Genomic DNA, 9,450 nt, shown 5'->3' with positions numbered 1-9,450 from the left:
ACGTTCGGAAAACCCTCTTCCGAGGGATTAGCCCAAACTCGCACTTTGAACCAACACAAGAAAGTGGAGTTGTGCTCTTTAATAACGTCAACATCCATTGTTTGTAGCCCACGGTTATGGTAGTTCTTCGCGATGGTCGATTTGGGAAATGTCAAGAAATCTTTTAGCACGTCTAGGTGTTGTAGAACTACTAAGTTAGCTATGTAAAAGTCATCGTGTCGGCCTGAGCAATACACATTCAATTCCCTTCGTCCGTTGATGTAAACTTGTCCTTTGATCCTTCCAAAGTGCTTGTTGATGGGCGAACCAAGAATATGATCTTTGATGCCTAGATAATTCTCACAGAAGGATATGCACTCTTGGGTCATATAGCCCTGGGTGATGCTTCCATACGTACGAGACATGTTATAGAAGAATCCTTTGATGACCCCATTCATCCTCTCGAATGACATCATGTTGTGTAAGAATCTCAGCCCTAGGTTGATAATGTCATCCACGATCAGAACAAAAAGTATATCTCTAGCTCGTTTAGTATGACAACAATCTCTTCATGTAGACGTTTGAGTTGCTTCACCTTGATAGATAGCGTGAAAAAGTGGCATAGATCAGTAAGCGTATCATCAAAGTGTGTGTCCAAAATCCCTTTAAGTGCAACCAGTAATATCTTCGTCATCATCACGTGACAGTCGCGAGACCTCATATAGCTAAACCTTTTTTCTTGGTGTCTAGATATCTGCTTATCTTCCCACAGTATTCAGAACTAACTTTGATTTCAGCAAGGCACTTGAGGAATTGATCGACCTCCTTCGGATCTAAGGTGCAAAAACAGGGGGGCAACACTGTTCTCCCTTCTTGTTTACTTTTTTCTCCTACATCCCGTCTCCGCATCCGTCTCCGTCTCTTTCGACGACTTTTCACCAGGCATGTGGAGATCTTTCGTGATATCCAAAAATTCCAAGTCTTTTTTTGCCTTTGGCCCATCCTTGGTCTTCTCCAGCATGTTCATCAACGTTCCAAGCAAACTCTCGAGGATATTCTTCGTGGTATGCATTTGATCAAGGCTATGAGGCTTGTTGAGTTTGGGCTAGTACCCCAAGTCCCAAAAAACAGACCTCGTTTTCCATACTTCAGTAGCATCTCCGACAGCTTTTTATTCGTCATTCTCGGCGAGGGGCACTCTTCCTATTACCTAAAAAATCATCGATTTGAATGCCACTATCCTAACGTTGATATCCTCAATTTTTGGCCATACCATTCAATAGATCTCCACACTTTTTCCACAAGTCATCCTTCTCGATCCATCTTCGATTCCCCATGTACACGATTTTTGAAGACCCGCCATCTATCGATAGCTAATGATATGTTGTATCATCCACGCACCTAGTGCATACGCAATATCTGTGGCACACCTGGACCGCAACATATCCATAACCGATATAGTCGTGCTCTCATGTTAAAATACTCTCCTATGCTAGCGTCCCATGTCTTGGCTGTGTTGTTCATAACGTGTGCATCTCCTCTTTTAGTAACCCAAGACACCGATTAATATCATTTCCTGGTTGTCTCATCCCTTGAATAAGAATTGTCATGTCCATGTATTTTGCCTTCATGCACTTCCAAGGGGAGGTTATACATCCATACAAACACGGGCCATGTGCTATGATTGATGTTATGGTTGCCACCATTAGTACTAGTGCCAAGCACGATGTTCGTTGGATCGTCTATGAAATATTCATATTCAGCGTTTAATGCTCTACATTGGCTAGAATCTCCGAGGTGTCTCATCTTTGGTATATCTCCATCATCTGGCTTCACCCTATCCGCATGCCATCACATGAGCTTTTCTTCCTTAGGATCTATGAAATATTGCTGTAGATGTGGAATGATGGGAAACTACCATACGACTTTCTGTGGAGCTATCTCTCCAGCCTTCTTATATCGTTTTCGTGACCCCGATGCTAGGCCACACGAATCTAGCTTGTAACACATCATATCACTTTGTGGCCTTACGCACGATAATCACCAGGGTTTGTCACCTTACCTTGGTCGGGACCATTTGCGCCTTTTGGCTCATGTATATGATTATGTCGCTAGCAAGCATATGTGAGAGAACCCATGTTGATATAACTAGTTTTAAACCCAAGTGGCACAACTGTATAGGAACATGCATACATAACCCAACAATGCAGGTGTTGGTCATCAGTGTGTGTAGACGAGTCGTAGAAAGCTACATGGACTCCATTGCACTGCGTGATATTTCCCCGTAGGGACAGACACAATAACAAAGAAGGATACATGTCGGTCAAACAATGTGTCCGGAGTAGTAGCAAGCTACCAGGTCTCAGTGGAAGCACAAAGAGGCATTTTCCTATAGAGCAGGCTACCATAGGCACACAACTAGGTGTCGAATCCCCATACTAATGAATTTCACACATACACGCAATATATAGGGTTTGTGTAGATACAACATGGCATCACAACATAACTCTACAGCACAACATTTATTTAGTAGGCTCCAAAGAGCCAACATAGTATAATGTTACAAGAAGTGGGTCTCATGACACAACATTCAGAGCATACAAACGACAAGCGGAAGTTACATGCCTGTGTACAAACATCTAATAAAAATGGCTGGAAGAGCCTAGAAATACTACAACGACCCTACCAGAGGAGCCAGACTACTATTTGGGTTCCCAAGCTAATCCGTCGATGTTAACATCAAGAGGAAAACGGAAAGAGAGAAATGTCTATCTCTATGAAAATTTTAATAACCAACAGTGAGTATGATAGTACTCAGCAAGACTTACATCAGAACGAACTACTTATCCATCATGTATCAGTGAACGGGATTGTGGGGTTTACTGCAGAAATGCCAGCTTTGCCCTTTGGCTAACCTAGACTACTACAATGTATCATTCCTCTCTCGTCTCTCTATGAGAGAGGGCACACGAGTCCATCTAGCTAGTCACCATACAATACACCACTATGGATCCTCTATCGTCTTCCTACGATAAGGCCGTCCATAACACTCACTCTTATATTACACATTTTAGAGTATCCATTAAAGTTATCTATGAACCATGCAAGTCTCCAAGTAGTCCATATTTGAGGACGCGACTATTTGAATAGATAGTTACCATGTAGGGGTGTACTTCTTCACACACACTTCCACCACTTATCCCCATGTGCACATCATGCACCTCGGCCATAGACATTCACCTACAATGACCCTAGCCCAAGACAGTCGTCTATCTGAGTTCGCTACCATAATTGATAATCCAGACATGTTTCACGATTCGGACTTAGAAATTTTGTACAGGACCCCTAGCCGATCCCGGTTGGTCCGTTCATCCACTTTGTAGGCCCGACCACATCCTATGAACATTTCGTATTACTACGACTCCTCGGCACAGAACAAGGTAGGATAATAGGCTGAGAGAGCTCGAGTTACCAGAGCCCAGAGTGCGGTACTAGCTAGTCTTGGAATGCAAACACAAGATCTTAGGTCCTAAGTGCGGCATCAATGAGACAACCCACCCTGTACTCCTTGATGACCTCTCATCACTACCTTTACGAAAACAGGTTCACACACTTAATTATCATCAGTACGACATGTTCATTCCAACTCATCACCCAAATGGTTAGACTAACTCAACTCTAAGCATAGAAACCATAACAGGTTAATGGCACAACATGGCTCAAACGTCTACCATGCCGATTAATTGGTGAGTTAGATCGATTAATCAGTTGTCATACCGATTAATTAGTTGCCAGACCGATTAATCACTACCAGCCCATTAACTCATAGGCTAATAAATCCCAAAGTTTTGGCACATAACCCATGCCACCCCTCTTGCTACTAAATACCTAGGGTTTGACCCTCCTCCTGCTTACTCATGGTCCTTCCATACTCTCCTAACCTTGCTAGTGGCTAGTCGTGTCCTCACCAGTGCCAATCGCCATACTACACCTGTAAGATCTAGTTGATCTGCCATTCTAGTCGCCTGCATGGACCCCACCCCCTTGGCCACTCCCCATCCTCTCCCATGGGATGCTCCCGAATCTCTTCCTCAATGGAATCACCACTAGGCAAGGCACTACCATATTTGCACCTATCTTAGTGGAGAATCCACATTCATATATTAGTAGACTATGAATTACAGTTTTGTATATGGGTGGATGGAACTATTGGTTTTGGTTGTTATGTTTAGTATATCGTGCGGTGTATGTGAGCAAGTATATCGATAAGTTTAAATGTTTAATTGATTGTTTTCAATTTTGAGATTTTATATATTTGGATATATAACGATTATTAATTTTATCTCTTGCCTATTTTTTATATGCCTATAATAGAATATTTTGGTATATTACATAGCTTGGTGCGTGGAATTATGGTATAATACATTAAAAATCTAGATATAAGTTGGCAAGTTTCTATTTAATCTACCGATTAATGGTCAACCGACTAATTCAGTTAATAGGCCGATTCACCGATTAATCGCTACTCCCAAGCCAACCGAGCAGTTACTGGATACCAATTTCTTAAACATTGGGTGCATGTCGGCGAGGGGGAGGAAGCTCCGTGGCAAGCACGGGGTGGAGGCCGGCGCACGCATGGGCGACACCACACCTGCCCACTCGCCGGAGGTGGGAGATGACCTCCTCGCCCCTGGTGGGCTGGGCCGGCTGGCTGCTGGGCCACGTAACCAAGTAAGTTTTCTGCTTTTTTATTTTGTTTTCTTCTCTATTTTCTAACATTTGTTTTGGTTTGGAAAAAAATATAAAACAATTTATAAAAATACTAATAATGATTATGTGGCCTAATGGAATTAGCTACTACCACATAATAAATTTCAGATTAGAGGGAACTATATTTTATATATAGTAAGTATAATTCCATTGCAAATAATTGTTTGACTAAATAAAAAACCCAAAATAAAATGTTTCCATGATTCCAAAAATATTGATTTGAATTTTAACTCATGCCAATATTTTATTCAAATACAAGGGACATTTTCTAGGATCTATTTGAAGCAACTTTTATATTGCTTATTTTACAAAATTTCCTTCTCAAGCTTGATCACTTCCTCAATTCATTTTAGAAAGAAAATAAAAATGCATGCATGAATGCATTAGCAAGCATAGTTAAACAAGGTGTGTGACAATTGTGAAGCATTGCACATTGGGAATATGGTTTTATCTGCATGCTCGTTCCGGTATATGATGCAATTGTTGATGCATGCGTGGTATCTAATGTGCGGTAGATCAAGAGGGCACACAATTTTTTGGCCTCCTCGACACTAGTGGGACACAGGCTTCCCGCGGGAAGAACCTTGTTTGGATACTTGAAAATTTCAGCCACGCTTACATCCGTCCATTTGTTTTTTGCCTTCGTCTTTAGCAGTTCTAGTGTGAAAGTCAAGAGGGTCACCTCGGGGTCACAACCATCATACAATGGAGTGGAGTCTTCGAGTCTATCTCCAGTAGTGCCATCTTGGCCTCCTCTTGTTGGGTTCTACCGTAGGCGCATCGCATGCAAATAAAAAAAATCTACATGAAGACCAACCAAGAACATGCTAAGGAGATAGATCACATATTGTTACTAGTAGACGCGCAGTGCCATGCAGTGGAAGTAGATGTGGCAGCGCGTCCCCGTGGTCCATCTCCTCCTCGTCCGATCTCCCTCGAACATTTGGTCACCGGATCCCACGTACAGGTTTGTCAGAGTAGCGCAGGTGCACCGCCTCTAATGGTATCCACGCGTGTAGGAGGAACACCATGCGACAGACTGTTAGGTCCGGATCACACGGTCGGTTGCGGTGAGTGGAGATTGCTAGTTACAACACATGTAAATACCTAATGACGGTGCCGTAGCAATCAATCGAATAAGTGTGTCGCACCTCCACTATATATGGGCGTCCGGCGCAGGCTCAAGTCTTGGGCCTCGCACAGACCCTAAAGCCCATGTGTTGCTTCCCTTAGTAGTGCGATCCTTTAGGTTCTCGTTCGCTTGGTCGCAAGTCAGACCACGTCCGACTCATCTAGTCGGTAGCGGCCTCTAGCAAGGCGTGTCGACTCCAAGTGTCTGATGAAGCTGGTTAGGGAACCTGTACTTCATACTTTTGTTCCCTTTGCCACATGATATATGTTGTCGTGCAAAAGGCGACATGGTCATCCTTATTGCCGCACAACCTCTTTGTCGTTTCGGTGAATCTGACCAACATTTGGATTATCTCATAATCCTCATCACATGGCCATGCTTATCCAGGTCAGATCACCCGAGGGGCCCAGAGTATATCTCTCCCGATCGGAGGGGCAAATCCCAGCTTGCTCGACCACGTCTCGCAGCATGGGTCTGTACAAGCCTGAAACCTACCTTTGTAACTACCCAGTCACGGAGTAGCGTTTGGTCGGCGCAAAGCAAGTATGTTAGCATCGCGAGTACATTCGCCAACTTAGGTCTGAGGACATAAAACATATGTTGTACTAGAGACTTACAAATGACCTATCGCCACGTCTCATAGTTGGTCCTATCAAACTCAAACCTTATCTCGACTCGGATACGACTACGTCGAATCCGACCAGATCTTTCGGAGTCCATATTATCCGGCTAGCATCCAATTCCACATGGTCAGTGAGACCGGACCATCCACCGTGTCATATGTTAGTCTAACTGGTTGCACGTCCACACGACCCTTTCGACTAGGGACCATTTAGGACACTCATCATACCATGCATAGTCTCACAAACAAGTCACGTACTTGTCAATAAACATCATTGATAATGTCCAAGGACTATCTTTATTCATAAACACATAGGAAATATCATCATATGTGATTGCCTCTAGGGCATATCTGCAACACCTCTCTAGAAGCAACTCTATCGCTAGTCGTCCTCTTGTGAAGCAAGTCTCAAACATGTGGGTCCCGTATGGGTGAACATAGTAGGGACGAATACTGCGGCGTGTCCGTGTATTCTCCATCATGTCCTCCTCTTCTCCGCCTAGTCTGGTCTCTTTTGTGCCATGTACGACGCCATTTCCGAAGCCCTCTTCTTCGGGCCTATTTTCGACCATCTTTTTGTGTTGGCCCTTGTTATTGTCTTCCCCATCGACGTCATCATCATCGTCTTCACTTATCCATTGAGTATGGCCATCCATGAAACCATGCATGAGTAGGCGCACCCTGAATTTGTCAGCCTTAAAGGGCTCAAGCCATACTCCTTTTTTGCATCTACGACACACACATAAAACCTCCTTCCATTTGTTTTCATACATGTCATCCACCGCAGATTGCCCGTATCTTTCCACCCTCCTTCCATTGACCATCATGATTGCATGTGCGAAGAAAAGAATTATAACCACATACACATGCATGCAACAAATTCATACAAAAATTTGACATGACCGTCCCTAAACATAGGACATATCGAGTTTTCTCGAAATTCACCAAAACGGAAATGAATCGACATTTTGGCAAAACATAGGCAACTCATGTCACACACATTTCAACAAATACAAAATATAGGCAAGTCAAATGCCACATATGCAATTCGGTATCATCGAGCATATATAGCCAGGTCCTATCGCACGCGCACAAACACATACATATTTTCCATTCTTGCATGTTAACTCTTCTTTTTCCTCATCTATGTCGAGGGAGATCAAGCATAGTACAAAGGTATTCCTCACCTACCTCAAGTAGACCTAGTAGTGAGGTAACTAGATAGCTCTAGCTAGGGAGAGAGAGAGAGAACAAGCTAGTGGAGGGCTAAAATAATTAAAATATAGGGCCGAGGGCATTAATTAATGGAGGTGTGGAACGACAAAGAAAGGGAGAGGGAGGAGGGATGGCATTAATGGAGGTCATGGAGGGGGAAAGAAGAGAGAGGGAGGAGGGGGAGCTTTTAAGGAAGAAGCAAGTGGAAGATGAGGTAATGGACAAGGAAGGGGGAGAAGGGGGGAAAGGGGGGAAGATATTTGTGGCTGGCGACCATAGCAGTAGCGCTTGTTGGGGAAACGTGCTACTGCTAGTTTCCCTAGTAGTAGCGTAGGTGCAAAACAAGAGGTGATAGTACTTGCGGCCCACCAGGTTACACGTAGCAAAAAACCAGTAGCACGCGCTATAAGTATAGAAATAGCAGTAGCACTGGGTATGATCCAGCGCTGCTACTTTATCCTGACCTAGAGGTGCCATTGGGCCAACTTAGCAGTAGCGCTTTTCCTTGTAAGAAATGCTACTGCTAAATTGTACTAGTAGCACCCTTTCTAGTAAGCACTACTGATCCTTAGTAGTAGCACGCTGCCCCTAACAAGAGCTATTAATAAGTTTCTACCTATAAGCTTTTTCCTAGTAGTGGAACATTAAGCATGCGGACCCTACGGGTTCGAGAATCATGCATACATGATGAGACACCTCCCTGGTCAATAGACAATATCGGGACATGGATGCCCATATTGGTTCCCGTATATTCCACGAAGATCTTTATCGGTCAAACCACGATGTCAAGGATTTAGTCAATCTCGTATTGTTAGAACATAATTTTCCCTAAGTGGTTTTCATGATTAATGACAATGCCCTTTGCGGACTAACCGTGTGCATTTGGATTTGAGAGATTATCATGTGGCGCAATATGGATTATATCCCCTCTGTGTGTAAAGAGAAGGCGGTTATTTTCTAACAATTTAGTGTTGGTGGACTTGATTCATAGGAAAATCGTACTATCAAGAGGGGATCCGCTTCAGAAAGGTTTGGCTGGAATCATCAGGTACACAGTCACTTTGCACCCCGCTTTTTTCCCGGCATCTAGAGCTTCTATCCTTCGTTGCCTTAATCTGCCTAGAGTTTGATGAGCGGTAGTATCGTGCTGACGAGCAGTAGTATCTCTCGAGCCGTAATACTGTAGTTGATTGTTGCTGCCCCTTTTGCTTACAGTTTGCTCGCTGGTGTTGACATCGGAAATATATCAGTAGATGTGAGTAGAAGTACCGCTCGTGCGATATTGTGCTCACGTCATTGCCCCACTGCCTCTGCCCACATCTACAATTCATATTTTAAGAACGACCGCTTATATTTCTCTCTCTAGACAACTTGTTTTACCGATCAGAAGTCGAGCAACTACAGAGGGTAGTAGTACCGCACCAAGCAGTATTACCGTGCTACCCCATTACACTACCTCTAGTTCTCCCTCATTCTTGTTATCTGTGTTGGGTTTTCCGTGAAGAGGAATGGGTGATGCAACACACTATTTATAAGTATTTCCCTGAGTGAGAACCAGGGTTATTGAACCAATAGGAGTAATACGCAACCCCCTTCTTTGGCGACTACACACAAAGAAGCAAACACTTGCACCCAACATGGGTAAGCGGGTTGTTAATCCCCACATACTCGTTATTTCCAAGCAAATGAAGTGTGCAGTTGATAGACGATAATTTTAAATTGCAAAAAAATA

Source organism: Hordeum vulgare, chromosome 6H (genome assembly GCF_904849725.1).
Source record: "Hordeum vulgare subsp. vulgare chromosome 6H, MorexV3_pseudomolecules_assembly, whole genome shotgun sequence".
NCBI lineage: Eukaryota > Viridiplantae > Streptophyta > Magnoliopsida > Poales > Poaceae > Hordeum > Hordeum vulgare.
This window is presented reverse-complemented; position numbering follows the sequence as displayed.